Source organism: Macrotis lagotis, unplaced genomic scaffold, assembly GCF_037893015.1.
Source record: "Macrotis lagotis isolate mMagLag1 unplaced genomic scaffold, bilby.v1.9.chrom.fasta BILBYCTG092, whole genome shotgun sequence".
Classification (NCBI taxonomy): Eukaryota; Metazoa; Chordata; class Mammalia; order Peramelemorphia; family Peramelidae; genus Macrotis; species Macrotis lagotis.
In genome coordinates this window covers 135,213-155,092 of record NW_027421999.1, presented here as the reverse complement: position 1 = coordinate 155,092, position 19,880 = coordinate 135,213, and the positions used below count along the sequence as shown (strand labels likewise).

Genomic DNA, 19,880 nt, shown 5'->3' with positions numbered 1-19,880 from the left:
AGATCAACCTCTACAGTGATTCTGCCTTTTCCATTCATCTCCAGAGTACATGCAGTAATTGAGATTCCATTCCATAGCAGGAAACCTGTCCTTTATGGTTGTGGTAGCCTCAATGGGTCAAGCCTTCTGAGACCTGGCAGGCCCCTAAATGCTTGTGGGAAATACCAGTTGATGGACCAAGACTTGGTTCTCTTTGCTAACATATGTTGCCAGTATCACCACCTGGATGCGCCCCCACTTCCTGGTCCCCAAGGGAATCTAAAATTTGAAGAGCCCCTCAGGCTTCCCAGACTGGAGTGACCCCAGCTGCAGGGAAATTTATTTGAAAAATCAGCCGAGGTTAAAGGCAAATTTGACAAATCAGGATGGTGCTGGGTGGAAAGAAGACCTTGGGGAATATGAAATTACAGAGTTTATTCTTCTGTCTGGATGATGTCATCATCCATTCAGATGCCAGTGGTGAAGGCAATTTTGAAAAGACCTCCGGTGCAGCACCTTTACTAGGCACTCAGCCTTCTTCCATGGAAGATGAAGGTACGTATTTGGAAGTGGAGGGTTTTCATTGGGATAGGCTAAGGCACACTTGGAAAGGTGCCAGCCAGACATGCCAAACAGTGATTCTACTAGTGAAGAAGACTCTATCCCACTAGCTCCACCTGTATTCTTACAGACTAAAGGTCAAGTACCCATAGGTGGGAACAAACATGACAGATAAAAATGAGGAAGGCATCTCAATAGATTTCTCTTCACAGGGCATCTAGATAAGGGTCAGTGCCTCACTGGTAGAGCTGGGAACAGTGATTCACATGCAGATGTCAGTGATTCTTGGGCATATATTAATAATGAACGTTCTGCTATGGAGGACATTACGATAGAGCAGGCCCCAGCTGGTGATCAAATGGAAAGGACCATTAAAAACATTAAGACCCAAGGTAAGATACACTTGACATAACTCGAGCAGGGCTTATCAACCTCCCCAAGGGGACAGCCCAGTAGGCAATGTGGCAGAAACACGTACTGTAGAGATTTCAGCCCAGATAACTGGGGGAAGAACCCAGAATTATTCAGAAGGAAATTATGATCCTAATGAGGAAGGTAATGGATACTGTCAGAACAAGAGTGATGGTGAGTTTAGTGTCTTCTTCCCTCACTGTCCAACTTTCTATAGGAAAAATGAAGGGGGGAATCAAGTGGCCAGTTCTGAGTCAAGTATGTTTTTCAACTCCTTTTCAGATACTTCAGGTCTGGATTTACCTGATTTACTCAGTGCTTTGTAGAAGAAGTGAATCAGGACCATGGAGATGAATACCATACTGGAATGAGATACCTGCGTCCCTAAAGGGAATAACAACTCTTATTATTGTGTCCCCAGGGGGAGACTTAGATTAGGGAGGAGAAATGCCGCAGGGTGGGGGTGGGGCTGTTGAGGCAGAAGCTGAGATGCAGAGGAGATGTGAAGGCTCTTTCCTTGCCAGTGAGTATTAAATATCTGAAAGAGAGGCCTATGCACTCTCTGGTTCATCCTAGGATTAAGTAAACACTTATACTCTCTGGCTGGCATGTATCCAGGCCTCCCCAAATCCACAGCCATTTATTTCTTCCCTCCCTGTCTCACTTTGATTTTTATTCTACTCAACAGTTTATGAAACATAATTATATTTTGATTCTATTCCACTTCTCAATTTCTTTCTATCTCTTGACTCCCTGTGGATGGTCCAGATATGCCAAGGGAAATCGTCACCTCTGGGCCATACTGCTCAGAGTAGTCAGAGAAATCAAGAACTCAGTCCATCCACTCTTATGTTTCAGGCTATGGAGCTCATCCTGCCCCACCTAGGACAGCCTCAAATCCACAGCCTGGGAGCCCAGAAAAAACAGTGCCCTCAGGGAGCCAGGGCCCAGAGAATCTAAATATCGAGAACCAGGGACAACTTATGGAGAGTGAAATGGATAATTCAGTGATAGAAATAGAGACACCTAGAATGATGCCAGAGAGAAAAATGGACATGGGGATCTTGAAGAGGAAGATTTTGACCAATAAGGCAAAGATACACAAGAGCAAAAGAGTGAGTCTAGTGCTACACAGAGCAGAACCAGAAAGCAGATAGAGACAGACAGCGGGTAGAGGAAGGTGGAATGTTATGAGAGAGAAACCAAGGCATTAGAGAAGGAAGTGGTGAGGCAAACTAATGAGAAAGGCATATTTGGGAGACAGACACGAAGGAGTTTGTAGTTGGTAGGGAGGACTAGTCCTGTTCACTAAACTGGACTTCCAAGATTGGCCATGAGGGTCAGACCAGAAGTAGATCCAATGATTTCAGGAGTGCTGACACAGAAGTGGTCGGGAGCTGTGATTGGCAGTCATGAGGAAGTGGGAGTCCTACTGTCTGATAATTTTGTTTTGAGTTATAAAGATTTTAATTATTTTGAGTTTTACAATTTTCCCCCCAATCTTACTTCCCTCCCCCACCCCCCACAGAAGGCAGTTTGTCAGTCTTTACATTGTTTTCATGGTATATATTGATCCAAATTGAGTGTGATGAGAGAGAAATCATATCCTTAAGGAAGAAACATAAAGTATGAGACAGCGAGATCAGACAATAAGATATCAGTTTTTTCCTAAATTTAAGGTAATAGTCCTTGGTCTTTGTTCAAACTCCACAGTTCTTTCTCTGGATATAGATGGCATTCTCTATTGCAGACAGCCCAAAATTGTCCCTGGTTGTTGCACTGATGGAATGAGCAAGTCCATCAAGGTTGATCATCGCCCCCATGTTGATGTCAGGGTGTATGGTGTTTTTCTGGTTCTGGTATGAAGTAATATTTTATAGAAGAGCCACTCAATAGTTATATATGTAAGTATAGATGAAGAAAGAATTATATATAAATGAAATATGAGTCCTGTCCTATGAAGAATAAATATATAAATGAAATGCACAAGTTTTCCTATATATAGGATCGTGTAATCATAACTATCTGTATCTATGTATATATACACATATATGTATATATATACTCATATATATGTACAAACACAAAGGCAAAATGTCATGTACTTAATTATAAAGAGAATATTCAAAAACAGGAGCAGAGAGGATGGCATGTGCCTCCTCACATGAAAATAGGACTCCCTGGATAAAAATATGCAAAGCAGAGTGTATTGGCAGAGGAGAGGTGGGTCCTTCTGGACAGACACAGAGGGCTAATGGACATCCTTCCTGAAACATGGGGTCCCCTCCCTCCAGGGTCTGCGCCCCCAATAGCAACAGGAAGGGAGCCAGGGTTGATATTCAAGCCACTTCCAGCAGCAGTGACCCAGAAGGGGGGGAGGGAGAGGATGTGAACCGGAAACCTGTAAGAGTGGGGGAAATGAGGCTGAGAGGGCTGTGGGGAAGGGGGGAATGAACCAGAGGGGATGGGGGTGCTGAGGGGGTGGGGGTAGGCATGGGATGGGTCTCCTATCTCATGAAAGTTATCACTGACATCATCTGCCTTTGGCTTTCCGGAGGCTGGAGGTGTCATGTAGCCCCAACTCAACTCAGCTTGGCTGGTGACTCCCTGAGGACCCTGAAGGCTGGGAGGGGATATCTGAGAGGGGAATTGCCTGGCTGAGCAGGGGACTGGAGATTAGGAAACTGAAGCCCCAGAACACAGGGCTGCTCTCCATGATAGTGACTTTGTCTTTCCTCTCCGTAGCTTAAGACTGACAGACCTGGTCAGATGCGGGGAGGGGCTCCTCTGGGTCAGGAGGCAGTGTCTGGAAGAATCTTGGGCCTCGATCCAAGAATTTGGTTGAGAAATGGGTAGATGTTTTTGACTGAAGGCTGCCTCAGGGAAAAACATTTGGCTTGCTGAGATTTGTCAGTTGGGAGGGGAACGTGTTGGAGGCTAATTTCCTCTTTGGAGAGGTGATTTGAATATATGGGTAGAGTCTGAAGGGGCTTGGAGATTTGGTTATCATTGAAGGTTAAAAGAGACTTCAGAAGTCCTCTGGCCCAATTTCCTCATTTGGGAAAAAAGGGTAACTGAGATCAATAGGAAGGCAAGGACATGGTCAAAATCACACATCCAGGAAGGGGCAGACCCAGACTTTGAGACTGGGTCCATCTTTCCTGCCAGACTGCTTGGCTTCTAATGTGGCTGCTATTTCCTCTTGACAGCAAAGCTTATGGGCCCAAGATCTCTTGGAAATCACGCCGCAGAAGCAGTTGGGCAGGTTCCCCATAAAGCTGGGGATTCTGGTAGTCTTCAATCATGTTTGTGTAGTTAAGTTAAAAAGTAAAGCAAGCCATTCACACACACACACACACACACACACACACACACACACACACACACAGACAGACACTTTACACTCTACTTAGGACCAGCCAGGGATACACACTTAACAGAGTGAACCTTTATCTCTGTGCTTTCCCTGAAGTGGTTTCTTCAATTTGTGAAATGAGGGGGATGACCCCCAGCTGCTTCACTCTGAGCCCTTCAAGAACTCACAATCTAGTGAGGAAAGAAGTGCCTCAGACTTGCCAGACATGATAGCAGTGACAAAACCTTGGCCAAAGGAAAACCTTGGCCAAAGGGGGAAAACCCTGGAGAGGTAGGGTGATCTGCTAGATGGAGGTAGATTGGGTGGCAGCTGAGTTTTCACTGATGGAAAGGAAGGTTTAGATTGTTCATAGAGGTGGGGATTTTCAGTTGTGCAAAGGGACCTACTTGGGCTGCAGAAGGGGGCTCTGGGAAATACAGTGGAGCTCAGAGAAACAAGGTGGGAAAGTAGGCCAAATAACCCCTTGACTAGAGCTCATCTGTACTTTCCTCACTCAACCTAGACAATTCATTGGGCTTCTGCCCACCAGACAAAGACTTATATCACCTCATGGACATGTGTCACTGATACTGGCTCCCTGTTGCAAACAGGCTGAAAAGGTCTGAACCATGAACCAAATCATTAGGAAGATACATTATTTCAAATGAAGAATCATGGTATCCTTTTAGGAGTATGGAGAAGATACAGGAGCACCCGTATTGGTAAATAAAGAGAACATAAGGGGATGAAGAAACACATTTGTATATATCAGCATATAAAATATATATATATATATATATATACTTATATAAATATAAAGATTATATATATATATATCTACAAATTTACAGAGAATATGGATACTCCTCTAGATGCAAGAAAAGAATCATTACTACTATTTATGTGGGTAAAGAATTTCTTTTGGATATACTGAGACATAAATATATTTTCAGTCTTCACATATGAGATGTCATGTTATAAATACATTCATTTATTTTAGTAGGGAGTTATACACTGTGGGAGAGACACTGTAGTCTTTTATATGTATATGCAATGATCAAATATACAAGATTTTCATATATAAGATTATATAAATTCATACATATCACCCCATATATACTCATATATTAAACACTACATACACATAATTATATAGAATCATTTAGTACTCATTTAGAGGAATAGAGATGTAATGGAAGATTCCTCCCTTCCAATAATATACAAAATAAATATGTGAGTTCTCCTGGATAAGAATATACGAAAGCCAGGGATGAGGGGACATCTGGACATACAGCAGGGGGTCACTGTTTATCAGTCCCAGTTAATGGGAAACTACCTTCCCAATCAGCTTGAGCCACTACCTGCTGCCTGTGGGGGAGGATTTTTAGCTATAATCTATGGAAGAGGCTTTCTTATATATTAGTACACATAGATGACAATAAAGAACATATAAAAATAAAATATACAAGATTTTTCACTGATAGGATTATGTAACTTAGTGTTATTTCCTGTATATAGAATGATATAATTCTCTCTCTTCATCTCTCCATATATATTTATGTCTGTGTGTGTCTATATGTGGTTCTGTGTGATTGTGTGTATATATGCCATCTGGACACACATTACAGGATTGCTTGGCATCATCTTCTCTTTCCTTCACTGGATCTAGGAATGACAACATCCAGGTAACTCCTATTGGCAGCTCCAATCACTTCTACAAGAGGTTGGGGAGGAGAAAGTGAGCAGAAGAGAGTTGAGGGAGGGATGCTTACCACATAGAGATAGGTGTGTGATATGCGTGATGAGGGCCAGAAGAAAGGGGATGGCGGCAGACAGAAAATTACTCCCACCCTATTGAGGTGGATATTGAAGTCATCATCCATCAGTGCTTAGTGCTTAGCAGGGGGTCCACTTTGTTCAGACTCTGGTTGGCTTTACTGGTGACTACTTGAGGACCCCAAGTTCCTGATGGATATTCGAGGGGGAAGAGAGGTGAGGGGATCATTCCAAAGGCCTTTGAAGGCCAAGGGATGTTAGCACAGGGGGACAAGTGGCCAGAAAACATAAACCCCATATCCTAGGACGCCTGTCCATAGGGTAATGATCCCCAACTATTCCCTTTGAAACCTTCAATTTTGATTTTTCCAAGACTTGTGAGATATAGGAAAGAGACTTTTGGTTTAGGATGCTGGTTCAGGAAGAATCATAGATTTTATTCCAATCTTTAGGGTCATAAAAAGGATAGAATTTGTTGATTTGGATCTTTACCAAGCTATGCATTCCATTCACCCGGTTTTCTTAGCATAGTTGGTGGGGGAGAGGATAGTTCATTGAGGGAGTGCGGTGTCTATTGGGGATGTATGTTTTGGGGTTAGAAGCTGAATGTTCTTGTAAGTTTGAGTAGGATGGAGGGGTAGAAGAATCCTCAGAACTCATTTGACTGGTAGGCAAGAGAGACCAGGGCTCAAGGTCTGGATCTCCCCCTTACTGTTTGTGTAATCTTAACCATGTCTATTTCCTCCTCATAAACTTGGGTTTCCCTTTTCTCAAAGGAGGAGGCTGAGTCACATGCGTTAGGTGAATAGAAAAAGAGAAGGGGGCTGAGTCACATGAGTTAGGTGAATAGAAAAAGAGAAGACATACTTAAACATGTAGTTAAATAAAAGTTTAGGAATAACATGGGTCCTTAAATATGAATTGAGAGTGAATATGCAAATACTCTTATGAGCAGCAATAGGGAGAATGAGTACTATTATTCACAAGGAGATAAAATGTACAAGTCATCTAATAAATTTATAGTATGAATAAATTACTTTCCATACATAAGAATGAAGAGAAAGAACCTGAGTACTTACCTATATGAATATATTCTCTGTCTTCATATATATGAGTTGTATTATATAAGTATATAAATAGAAAATTGTAATCTATAGAAGAGACACTGTAGTCATATATGGGAACATATAGATGAAGATAAAGTATATATAAATTTGTAAGATTTTTCATATGCAGTGTGATATAATTTAGATTTTTTTCTTTATATGAAATGGTATAATCCTCTCTCCCTCTTTTTATCTCTCTCCCTTTGTATATATATGTTTGTGTTTCTGTGTGAATCTGTATGATGTCTGGACAGACAGTAGTGGGTCCCTGGCATCAGTTCTACTCCCCTATCCTCCTATTACTTTTCTGACAAATGGCAACCAGGTAACACCACTGGTAGCTCCAGTCATTTGTAGGTGCAATGGGGGAGGGGAAAATGAGGTCCAGAAGACTGGTGGTGAATGTAAAAATGAGCCACAGAGGGTGAAAGGGAGAGAAATACTGGAGATAGGTGAGTGCTGATTGAGGGTGAATGGAGAGAGGGTCAGGATTAGCAGGAAGGTGACTCTGGCTTCACCTAGGAAGTCACTGATAACCAACCATCAGTACTCAGTGCTCTTCAGGGGTTCACTTTACTCAGATTATGCTCATTTTTCCTGATGGCTCCTTGAGGACCTGGAATTTATATGTGAGAGAAGAAAGACCAAGGGACCAGCCCAAAGGCTTCTGGAGACCCAGGTACCTGAGCATGGAGTACAACAGACCAGAAAACATTAAAACCTAGATCCACTTCTGCCCCAGTAGGGAAATGATCCCAAATCGGCCACTTCATGCTGTTGTCCTTCCATCCCCCTTGGTTCTGAGGTCTGGTACAGCCTGTATGACAGAGTTTAGAACAAGAGCCAAACTTGCTGACAGGAGACTGCTCCAAGGGAAACCATTAGACTATCAGGGGTTTCCCAACTGTGGTTGGGAGCTAGTTTGCTAAAATGGGGTTGGTGAGGGAGTATGGATATGGGAGTAAAGTATGAATGGTTAGATTGGAGGATCAAAAGACATCTCAGAGCTCATTTGGCCCAATCTCCTCATTTAGAAAAAGAATAACTGATGTCCAGAGGAGGGCAGAGATATGGCTAAGGCCACACAGCCAGTAAGGAGCAGGTCTTTATTCTAGTTCTTTCTTTCCTTCCAGTCTGGCTGGCTTCCATCTTGGACCATTCTTCTTCTGACAGGTAAGATTCATGGTTTTATTATTCCTTGGAAAACACTCCCAGGAGGCGGAATTCCTATTCATCTAGGAGTTCTGAAGGTGTTCAGTTAGGGTCAGAGCTCACAGGCTCATTCCTTTTTCCCTGTGGACTAAGAAGTGGGGTTATCCCCATCAGTAAAAGAGAGGTTTCCCCCAACCTGCTGAAATCAGCCATATGGATATCTAGCACTAGAACTGTCCCTTGCTGCAGACACCCTGGAGAGGCCAGAAGCCTGAATGAAACCCAACAAATTATGCAGCTTTAATAGGCCCAAACTGATTGGAGGAAATAATATAGTTAACAGAAATCTAATAGAAAACACGAAACAGATGTACCCCTCATCAGCACACTCCAGTCTGATCTAATAGGTTGGCGGTGATTGGACAGGTTGTTGGATGGAGGGTAGAACAGAAACACACATATGCAGAGAGACACAGAAATGTGTGCTCCCACACACTGGGGTGCAATGATCCAACAGGGGAAGGGATGGAAGGTAGGACAAGCAAATATTCCAGATACACTGAAAATTAATTGCTCACCTCCTTATAAAAAGTTACTGGGAAACTCACCGCAATCATATGATAAAGACTTTTAATCCATATCAATTAGTATTCCTGGTGAGGAGACAAAAGGGAATCTCAAAAGTGCCTTCAGAGATATCTTCTTGACTTTGAACATAGAGAGACAGAGAAACCCATGAGCAATAGCCTGAGATCCTTACCTCTTAAAGGAAATCCTGTGGGAAAAGGAGGATGGAAGATTTAACAATATCCTTCCACAGATGAGCATTCTGATTTTCCATATGTATTTAGTCCTGTGTGATTACTCACCTCCTTTTTCTATCTATCCATATATCTGAGCATGAATCTATTCTCTTTATGGATTGAGTGTATGAATTAACTCCTCTAGTCTCTTATTTTTCATGTCTCAGTCTTTGTTAGTCCTCTATGAGTCAATATATGTAGATTTTCTCATATTCTCTTTCTAAGCACACATATGTGAGAAATCATGTATTCATTTTATGTCTACTCCAATGAGTTTGGGATATATATGTATGTATATGATTAATCTTCTGTTTTCTCTATGTTGGCAAAAGTAAGCATTCATAGAGTCTTTCTATGTCACATAGTACTTCATATATGGGAACTCACAAACTCCCTATTCCTCTACACACAGATACCTTTATTCTCTCTCATTATTCCTCTCTGTGAATCCTAATATATTCTGCATATTAAGACATGATTTTTAATATATTCTCTTACAGTGAGAGAAGCAGTCTAATACTTTCAGAATTATAGAGAGGATATAGTAATACTCTTATACATGTATAGAATATATACATTTATACCTTTATTCTTTGTCACTATTCCTTTCTATGAGTCCTGTTATACTCTGTGTGTATAAAGACAATAGTTAGGGGAGAAACAATGGAACACCTTTAGAATTATATAGAGGAATCATAATATTATCTGTATAGAGAGAATTTATATACACACATACATATATGTATGTATATATGGAGAGAGAGAATGCAGGGATTCATAGATATGAATAGAGTGAATATATAAATATTCATATATGTAGGAATTAGAGAGAATGACAATTAATCTTTATGAAAAGACAGGAATTATAAATCTTATAAATGAATATATAGAAAGACTAAATGTCTTACTGTACATAGGAATAAAGAGAAAAGACCTGAGCACACATTATACATATATATATATATATGTATATACACATATAGATATTCTCTTTTTTATGTGTATGCATTGTCATATATACTCTCTCTGAGTTCATTTACATATGTGTGAAGTGTGAGAGACTCTGTAGTCATGTGACTATGCATAGATGAAGGCAGATAATATATAAATAAAAATATGTTCTTATAATCCTATATATAAGTAAATACCCTATATACATAGGATTATTAGGAGAGTCATGCAGTATCCATAGAGAAGAATAAGTTAAAAAATGGAAGATAGACAATGAATACAATGAAAAAATAAACTTAAGCTCTACTTTATAAAAATATACAAGATCCCAGTGATTTTGAAGAGGGGCATAGATAGAAGGAGGTCTGAACAGACAGCAGGAAGTCCTCAGCCAATGAGCATCAGTACAAGTCTTTAGGGTTCCCTCTCTCTCCCTGCTAGGCCCCCAGAATGGCCAGTCAGGATATCCCTTTGGCAGTTTGAACTGTGGTGGGAGAAGGAAAGGAGGCAGAAGTCTTTCAAAAAAGGAAAAATGAGCACCAGATGGTTCAGGGAGATGAGGAAATGGGAAGGAAAAGGTGTTTGTGGAAAGAAAAAATGAGCCCAAAAGGGCATGTTTAGAGGAGAGCTGCTATCTGCGGAGTGTGGGATGAGTGTGGGATGCCTAATGAGGGAGAGTGGAAGGAGAGGCTGTGGGGAGGGGGAACTTCTGCCTCACAAAATGGGTATTGATATCAATGCCCAGATTCAGTTGTTCTTGGCTGGTGGTTCACCTGAGGATCCAGCAGCCTCAGAATGAATGTCTACGAAGCAAGAGATACCAGGGGTCCAACCCAAAACACAGCGCAGTCACAGATTCCTGATCATGGGAGATAACAGTTCAAGAAATGTAGGAGGGTAAGGAGAGAAAGAGATGCAGGAACTCATGGATACTGATGTAGAGAAGAATTAGGAGAAACAAAATTTGTCAAATGCGTGAAGGTTACTGCTCTTGAGATTCTGTGTCTTCTTGACCCTGTTGCGGGGGCAGACCGGAGGCCAGGAAGCAAGGCCCAGCGCGCAGGGCTGCTGTCCGTGGTGCGGAAACGGTGCCAACCCGTCACCAGGGACTTCGTCTGCCACCCCCGGGCTCTGAGGTGGGGCGGGCCCGCCCCCGCCCAGCTGGCGGAGGGGCTCCTCTGACTCTGCCGCCGGGACCCGAAGGACCACGGGCCGCGATCCAAGACTTGGGGGACAGATGGGGACACGGCTCTGAGTGGGGGCTGCCCCAGGGGAAAGGATGCTACCAGGAGGGACTAATTTGCTAGCTTTTAGAGGCATGGGTAGTGTCTGAATGGGCTTGGACGTTTGATTAGATTTGAAGGTTAAAAGAGACCTCGGAAATTATCTAACCCGCCCTCCTCATTTGGGAAAAAGTTGTCACTGACATCCAGAAGACAGGAACAAAGCCAAGGTCACACAGCCAGAAAGGGACAGACTTTCTGACTGGGTTCCTCTTGCCTGCCAGGCTGGCTGACTTTCATCTTAGTCTCTCCATGCTCTGAACACAAAGCTTCATGAGCCCAAGATTTTTGGGAAATCACTCCCCAGAAGCAGGTGAGCAAGTCCCCCATGGATCTATAGAGTTTTTGTCTTCAGTTTTGTCTCTTAAATAAAAACCAAGTCAAGACGTTCTCTCTCTCTCTCTCTCTCTCTCTCTCTCTCTCTCTCTCTCTCTCTCTCTCTCTCTCTGTCTCACACACACACACACATACACACACATACACAGTTAGGGCCAGACTGGAATACATACGTACCAGAGTGACCCGTAGCAAACTCTGTGTCTTCCCTGAATTCATTTCTACAGTTTTGAAATAAACGGGATGACTCACCATTTGCTTCACTGAAAGCCCTGCAAGAGCTCCAATCTAGTGAGGAAAAGAAGTGCCTTGAATACGCCAGATATAGCAGCCATGACAAAGCCTCGGCCAAAGAGGGTCAGCCCCAGAGACAGGGATCAAGAACTGCTGGCTGAAGGTGGGCTGGGTAGCAGCTAGGCTTTCACTGCTAGGAAGGAAGGTGCAGATTATCCACATAACAGAAGTGGGGGGTTTGGCCATGAAAAGGAACCTATTTGGTCTGCAGAAGGGGGCCCTGGGAAATAAAGTGGGAAAAGAAGCCAAATAACCCCTTGACCAGAACTCATCCACCCTGCACAGGTTAGTGGGGTTCTACCCACCGGAAAAGCACAGCTCATTCTCATGGACATCTATCACTCAACTCCTGCCGCAACCAACCTGAAGAGGTCACAATCAGGAGCCAAATCCAATGGTTTGTCAAAATGAGCCCCAAAATATAGGAGAACCAACTTCACCAGGAGGGCTAGAAACATTTCCTCAAGAGAACCAAAGTGATTGGAACAAATATTATAATTAATTCACATCTACCTCAATTAAAATACATTCCAATGTGATCTATTCTAATGTGTTAGAAATGTGGGTGGAGTAGAAGTTAGGACATATATAAATAAATATATATATATATATATATATATATATATATATATATATATAGAGAGAGAGAGAGAGAGAGAGAGAGAGAGAGAGAGAGAGAGAGAGAGAGAGAGAGAGAGAAATATAAAGAAATATACAGGCTCTTACACTTCTATGATACCACCTCCACCCCACTATAAATCTTGTTATTCAGTGTATAAGATGTAACTTAGTCCATACGCACAGACATGGACATACAGAAATGGCCAAACTCCCACAATTATACACACTTGGTGACTGATAATCCTATAGATGATGGGCAGGAAGTTGTGACATAAACATAGACAGAGACAGAAACACAGATGCTCCCACACAACCACACACAGGTACAAAAACACTTGTTTGCACTGAAACTCATTTATTAAGATGAACTTTAAGGACTCAGACACAATTCTGTACAGATCATATCTAAATTTCACTTAACAGACTCCCAAGAGCACCCTCAGAAACAGCTACTTGATTTGGGATTTGGAGGGATTCAGCATACAAAGTCAAGAGAGAGGCTGAGAAGCTTATTCCTAAGGAAAATCTCATGGAAAGAAATAGTATAGTCCTCCTAGGTGAGCATATTTACCATGCATGAGCTCTTCTCTCATTACATCTATACACCTGAATATTGATGTTCTATTTATGTATGAATATTCCTTAATCTTTGCTGGATGTTCATATTTCAATACTCATCTATCCTCTCTATAAATGAATCAATCTATGGAGGATCCTCCATATACTCTAGAAAAAAAGTCACATATATGTTTTTGTGACCTATCAGGTATTCTATGTTGTTATGTTTACTATGAGTCATCTATATGATTATTTATATATTCTCTCTATATGTTAGCATATATGAACACTGACATAGACTTTCTATATTCCTACATGAACATTTCATTTGTGAATACTCAATCAATTCATATTCCTATTTATGAGTACTGATATACTCTGTATGTTGACAGGAGTGTTCTTATCTTCTCTCATAGGAAGAGAAGCAATGGAATACTTTTTGAAATTGCAATAGCAATTTGGGACCCTAATGTATGTAAATAGAAAGAGGGACATTAAAATTATGCATGTATGTCAATATAAATAAAGATATAGGAAGATATGGGTCCTCAGATATGGATTTGAGAGTAAATATATGAGTATTTAAATAGGAATAGGGAGAATGATTACTAACATTCTTGAGATAAAATTATGTCATATAATGAATTTATAGACAATATATTGCATACTGTACATCAGAATGAAGAGAAAGAACACGAATACTTATGGATCTGAATATATTCTTTATTCATATATATGACTTGTCTTTTATCACTATATATTTATATAATTACGTAGGAAGTAGTATACTGGAGTGATTCTCTGCAATCATATAAAAGGTCATATTCACAAGGATAAAGAGTATATAAAAAGGAAATATACAATATTTTAATAAATAAGATGAGATAATTTAGGGCTATATTCTCTATGTAGGACAATATAAATATTTTATATATGCATATTTATAACCACAAATATATATAAATATATATATACACATGCATGTATATATCACTCTCCATGAATATGTATATGTCTTTGTGTGTCTGTCTTTATAGGTGTCTGTGAGTTTGCCACATCTTGCCACACAGTACGGAATCACTTGACATAATTTTCTCCTTCCTTCACTGACTCTAGGAATGACAACATCTAGGAATGACAACACCCAGGCAACCCCTGTTACTGCTCTAGTCACTCCTCACAGAGGCAGGGGAAGGGAAATGAGCAGGCAAGAGATTGGGGGAGGGGAAAATGAGCATAGGAAGGTTTTGGGGAGGGATGCTGACCACATTAGTATCAGGTGAGTGAGAAGCCAGTGGAGAAAGGGGCAAAATTGGCAGGAAGGGGACTCCTGCCTCATCAAGGTAGACACTGATGTCATCAACCATCAGAGAGGGTCCAGTAGAGGGTCCACTTTGTCCAAACTCTGGTTGACTTTGCTGGTGCCTCCCTGAGGACCCAGAGGATCTGGAGTGGATATTTGAGAGGGGAGAGAGATCAGGGGACCAACCCAAAGGTCTCTGGAGTCCCAGGGGCTTGAGCTTAGAGAACAAGTGTCCAGGAAATATAAGCCCCAGATCCCAGGACTCTGACCTTTGGTATTTAAATGGTCCCAAATTGTTCACTACATGTGACCCTCTGGGTTTTTATTTCTGATAGTGTCTGTAAGATAGAGGGTTAGAAGAAAACCAGAGTTTGCTGATTGGGAGCTGCCGCAAGGGAAAGTGAAAGACTATCAGGGTTTCCTCATCTGTAGGTTGGGAGCTAGTTTGCTATCATGGGGATCAGGGAGGATGTAAGGATGTTAAGAGTAGATTCTGAGTGGGATTCTTGATTTGGGTAGGATGGAAGTTTTAAAGAGAGCTGATCTGTCCCAACCTTCTCATTGGAGATAAGGGTTAGCTGGGAAGGATCTCTCGGAAGCTGATGGGCAGATTCTATTTAGAGTTTGGAGGTTCTGGGAGCCTTCATTTAGAATTGTGTGGTTAAGGGAAGGGCAAAACCAGTCCTTCCCCATCCCACCAACTTTGTGGCAGACTTGGATATGTAGTGAACTGGGTGAGCAAGAACAAATCCCCTGCCTCCCTTGAATGTTTTGTCTATTTGTGAAATAAGGGGGTGACCACATGTTACTTCAATCAAAACCTTCCTTCACTCTCAAAACCCTCTTTGACTATTTTCCTGGGGTTTGGAGGTGTTATCCTAGGCAAGGTTCCTGGTTCCTTTCCTTAGGGAACTTCTGGTGGAGTTATAGAAAAGTATACCTTGGACATGCCTAATATTGATAGTAAAACCAAAGATTAGATCACAGAAGGCATATCCTGGAGAGGAAGGAGGTGGACTGGGTGGCAGTTCTCTTTATTTATAAATATTCCTCCATATTCCCTTGGTGTTCATAGGTTAGTACTTATATATTCTCTCTACAAATGAATCAATGTGTATGAGTTCCTTCAAATACTCTAGGTCTTTCTGTTAATGCTTTTTATATACACATATACATATATATGAGTAAATATACATTGATTTTATGTTAGTATCCTGTTTTCTTTTGTAACTAGTATATAAGGTTATTTGTATATTCTCTCTATATCTTGGCTTACATGAGCATTCATAAAGCCTCCCTATATTCCTTTATGTGTACTTCTTTTGTGAAAACTCATCTTACTCTTTATTTCTCTACTTTTAGATATTTTATTCTCTGATTATATTCTTAATATTACTGATATACTCTCTGTATAAATAGGCAAGAGGCTTTATATATATTCTTAAATGGAGAGAAACAGTGGAGTACTTTTAGGAAAATATAAATGGGGTGGCTTGGTGGCACAGTGGATAGCACACCAGCCCTGGAGTCAGGAGTACCTGAGTTCAAATGTGGCCTCAGACACTCAATAATTACCTAGCTTTATGGCTTTGGGCAAACCACTTAACCCCATTGCCTTGCAAAAACTAAAAACTAAGAAAAAAGGAAAATATAAATGATATAAGAAAATTAATTTATGTAAATATAATGTTTTTGAGATAAATATGTCACAGAGAGGAATTTATAGATAAATACATGATTTCCTGCACATAGCAATGAACAGAAAGGAATTTAGCACTTATGAACAAGAATACATTATATATATTTGTTATAATATTTTATCTATGTATTCATTTACATAAGTATGTAGTTATATTTATGAGTTGAATTCAAAAACATATAAAGAATGTTTATGCATGAATGAAATATAAAAGTTCTTTCTCATATAGGGAATGATATAATCATAAGTTTATATATATATATTTATATATGTGTACACACACAATTCCATATACAGCATTGTAAGAGAATCCTCCAATACTCATATAGAGAAACTGAGAACAAGAATGGAAGATTACTCTGTTACATGAATATTCAGATGAAATAGTTGAGCACTTTGGATAAGAATATTCAAAGCCAAGTGGTATGGAAGAAAGGAAGACAGGTCCTTCTGGATAGACACAGAGAGTTGATGGATTTATGGCCCTCTCCTTCCTCTCTCTGCTCTCTCTCATCTGGGTGGTCAAACCACTTCAGGCAGCAATAAGGGAGGGGTAAAAAGCCAGAGAAGGTCTTAAGGGTTGGGGAAAATGAGTCAGGGCTGGGAGGCAGTGAAAATGAGGTGGACAGAGTAGGTGGTGAGCACAGGAGTAGGACTCCTGTCTCACCAAGGTGGATCATGACATCACCAACCACTGGTGCTCAGCAGGGGCATGGATGTCTTTGCATGTGCCAGGGCAAGGTGAGGGGGGCACCTCACCCAGACTCAGGATTGACTAGTGACTCCTTGAAGTCATCAAGGGCTAAGAGGATATATATGAGAGACAAGAGAATCCAGGGGCCCAGCCCCAAAGCCCACTTTGAGTTCAGGTGCTTGAGCATGGGAGTCAAGAGGCCAGGAAATAGACCTCTGAGAACATGATTGCTGACTATGGTAAGACATTTCGAAAATTTGACAGTGCCTATGACATCAAGTTGCAGGGGGCACCTCTGTTTCAGGGAGCTGGTACAGGAAGAATCATAGGTTTTATCCCCATCTTTAATATTACAATAAGGGCAGAATTTATTAAATTGAGGCTGTCCTAAGAGAAAGCATTCGACTAGCAAGGTTATCTCATCAGGGCTTGGGAGGGAGGGTATATTTTCATAACTGGGGAGTGCAAGGGGATATTGTGGTGGAGGGGGAGAATCTGAATGAGTTTTTATGTCTGTATAAGAGAGAGAGATGGAGAGAGACAGACAGACAGACCCACAGACAGACAGACAGCAGTCTTCAGGACTCCAGAGGCCCAGGGGCCCAAACTCTGAGCATTTGCCTTATCAAGGTCCCTGTTTTCCTGTTCTCAGAGATATTCTGGTCTAGTGAGGGAGCAGGTGTGCCTTGGACATGCCCAATGTGATAGAAATGGCAAAGCCTTTACTAAAGGAGGCAAGCCATGGGGAGACAGGGGTAAAGAACTGCTGGGGGGGAGGTGGGCTGGGGGGCCAGTTGGGCTTTCAGTGATAGGAAGGAAGGTGCAGATTATCAACAAGACTGAAGCTGCAGCAGGGAAATCTGGCAATGAGGATGGGAAAGGAAGCAGTTTTATTAAGTTTATTAACTTGAGAGCAGAGCTCACGTCCCCTTTCTTTTCCCAACTTGCATAGCTCACTTGAACTCTGCACACCAGGGGACTTAAAAAGGGCTTCTCCCCCAGCTTGCAGAGATCAGCCTCAAAGACATCTATCACTAAGATTGTCTCATTCCTGAAAACAGCCTAAGGAGGTCACAAGCAGGAGCCAACGCCAGTAACTTGTGAGACATAGAGGCGAACAGCTTCTCCAGGAGAGCCACCAGCAAGGGATGGAGCAAATGGTGTAGCTGATCAATTCTATGGAAGGCCCAAATGAGAAGGATGTGGATCCAATAAACCCACTTGAATCTGCCTATTCCGTTGTGTTAACAATGATTGATGGGATGTTATAGAGACACACACAGAACCACAGACATGGCTATGATTATGTTCACTCACATTCATGCTCTTCCAGTGCAATGATTTCAAAAAAACATTTTTAATAAATATGGATTAGTCATCTTGGTGAGGAGGTTAAAGGAGCCATCAGAAGTGTCCAATGTATGACCACTTGTATAATCTTTCCATATTCCTATATGAGAGCTTCCTTTACCAGTATTCATTCAGTTTTAATTTGAATATATATTGTAACCTTATTCTCTGTCTATATTCCTATAGATGAGTCATGACAAACTCCATGTGTGTAGACACAAGTTTTCATATATTTTCTCACAGAAGGAGAGGCAATAAAATAGTAACACTTAAAGGGATCTCTTATCAGTGAATGGAGCAAGAATGTAAGCTTATATATGAAAAGAGTGTATGGGTGAGAACTCAGATACAAAGAATAGAGAGAATAGTTACCAATATTTAATAGTTATTATCAATATTTAAGAAAAGAGAGGACAAATTATGCAAAGTACATGTGCATAGGAATAAAGAAAACCCAAGCACATGTGCATACATGTACATAATATAGATGATTCTATTGTCTATCTTATGTATGAGTTGTCATATATTATATATTCATTTACACAAATGTGAATTATTTATATTTTATAGGACAGAAATTCTGTCGTGTGTGAGTTCTTATAGATGAATATATAAACATGAAATATAGTTCTTTGCTCTATATAGGATTATATAATCAAATATATATTTTATATAAGGAATATAAATAATGGAAGATTCCTCTTTTACACAATTATATAGAGGAAATATTAGAGCACTCCTAGATAAGAATATACAGAAGGGTGTCTGCACAGAGATCAGGGGGTCTCTGGGCATCAGTCCCAGTCCCTGGGGTCCTCTCCCTCCCTGCCCTGCTCCCAGAATGGCCACAGTCAGGAAACCCCACTGGGGGCTTGAACCACTGGCACATGTGGTGGGGGAGGGGACATGAGCAGGAGGGGACAGAGGCCAGGAACCCATCTGAGACCCAGGCTCCTGAGCATGAGTGACAAGGGGTCTGGAAACATAAACCCCACACCCAGACCTCCTCTCCTAGCTAGGGAAATGATTTCCAACTGGTTACTACAAAACCCTGTACTCTGTGGTCCTACAATCTCACTGCAGTGATAGTGGGGGGATGCTTTGCCTCAGGAGGCAGGCAATAGGTTTTCTTCCAATCTTTGGGGCTAGAATAAGGACAAACCTTACTGTCTGGGGTCTGCCCTAAGGAAAAAAAAAACATCCAACCAGAAGGGTTTTCTCATCTGGTCCTTGGGCACTGGTTTCCTAACATTGGCAGGGGGGCAGCATGGAGTGTATGGAAGTCTGAATGGGTTTCTAGGTATGGGTAGGCTGGAGGATGAAAAGATACCTCAGAGCTCATTTGGTCCAAACTCCTCATTTAGAGCAAGGGTAACTGAGGTCAGAGGAGAGCAGGGACATGGCCAAGATCATATAGTCATGAAGGAGCAGACTCAGGTTTTGAGCTTGTATCTCTCTTGTCTGCCAGATTGCCTGGCTTCCATTATGGCTTCTCCCTTTTTTAACAGTCAAGCTTCATTGGTCCAAAGTCCTTGAGAAAGATCTCCTCAGAAGGAAGTGGGCAGGTTTGCCATAGAGATGGAGTTTCTGGGAATCTTCAGTTATGAATGTGCTATGTTGAACTGTCCTTCGATTTGCATTACTTCAG

General features: G+C 41.3%; 1 pseudogene; it reads left to right on the top strand.

Moving 5' to 3' along the window:
* The first annotated feature begins 856 nt into the window (after positions 1 to 856).
* Positions 857 to 2,209, top strand: LOC141504081 (mediator of DNA damage checkpoint protein 1-like; annotated as a pseudogene).
* Positions 2,210 to 19,880: the final 17,671 nt, after the last annotated feature.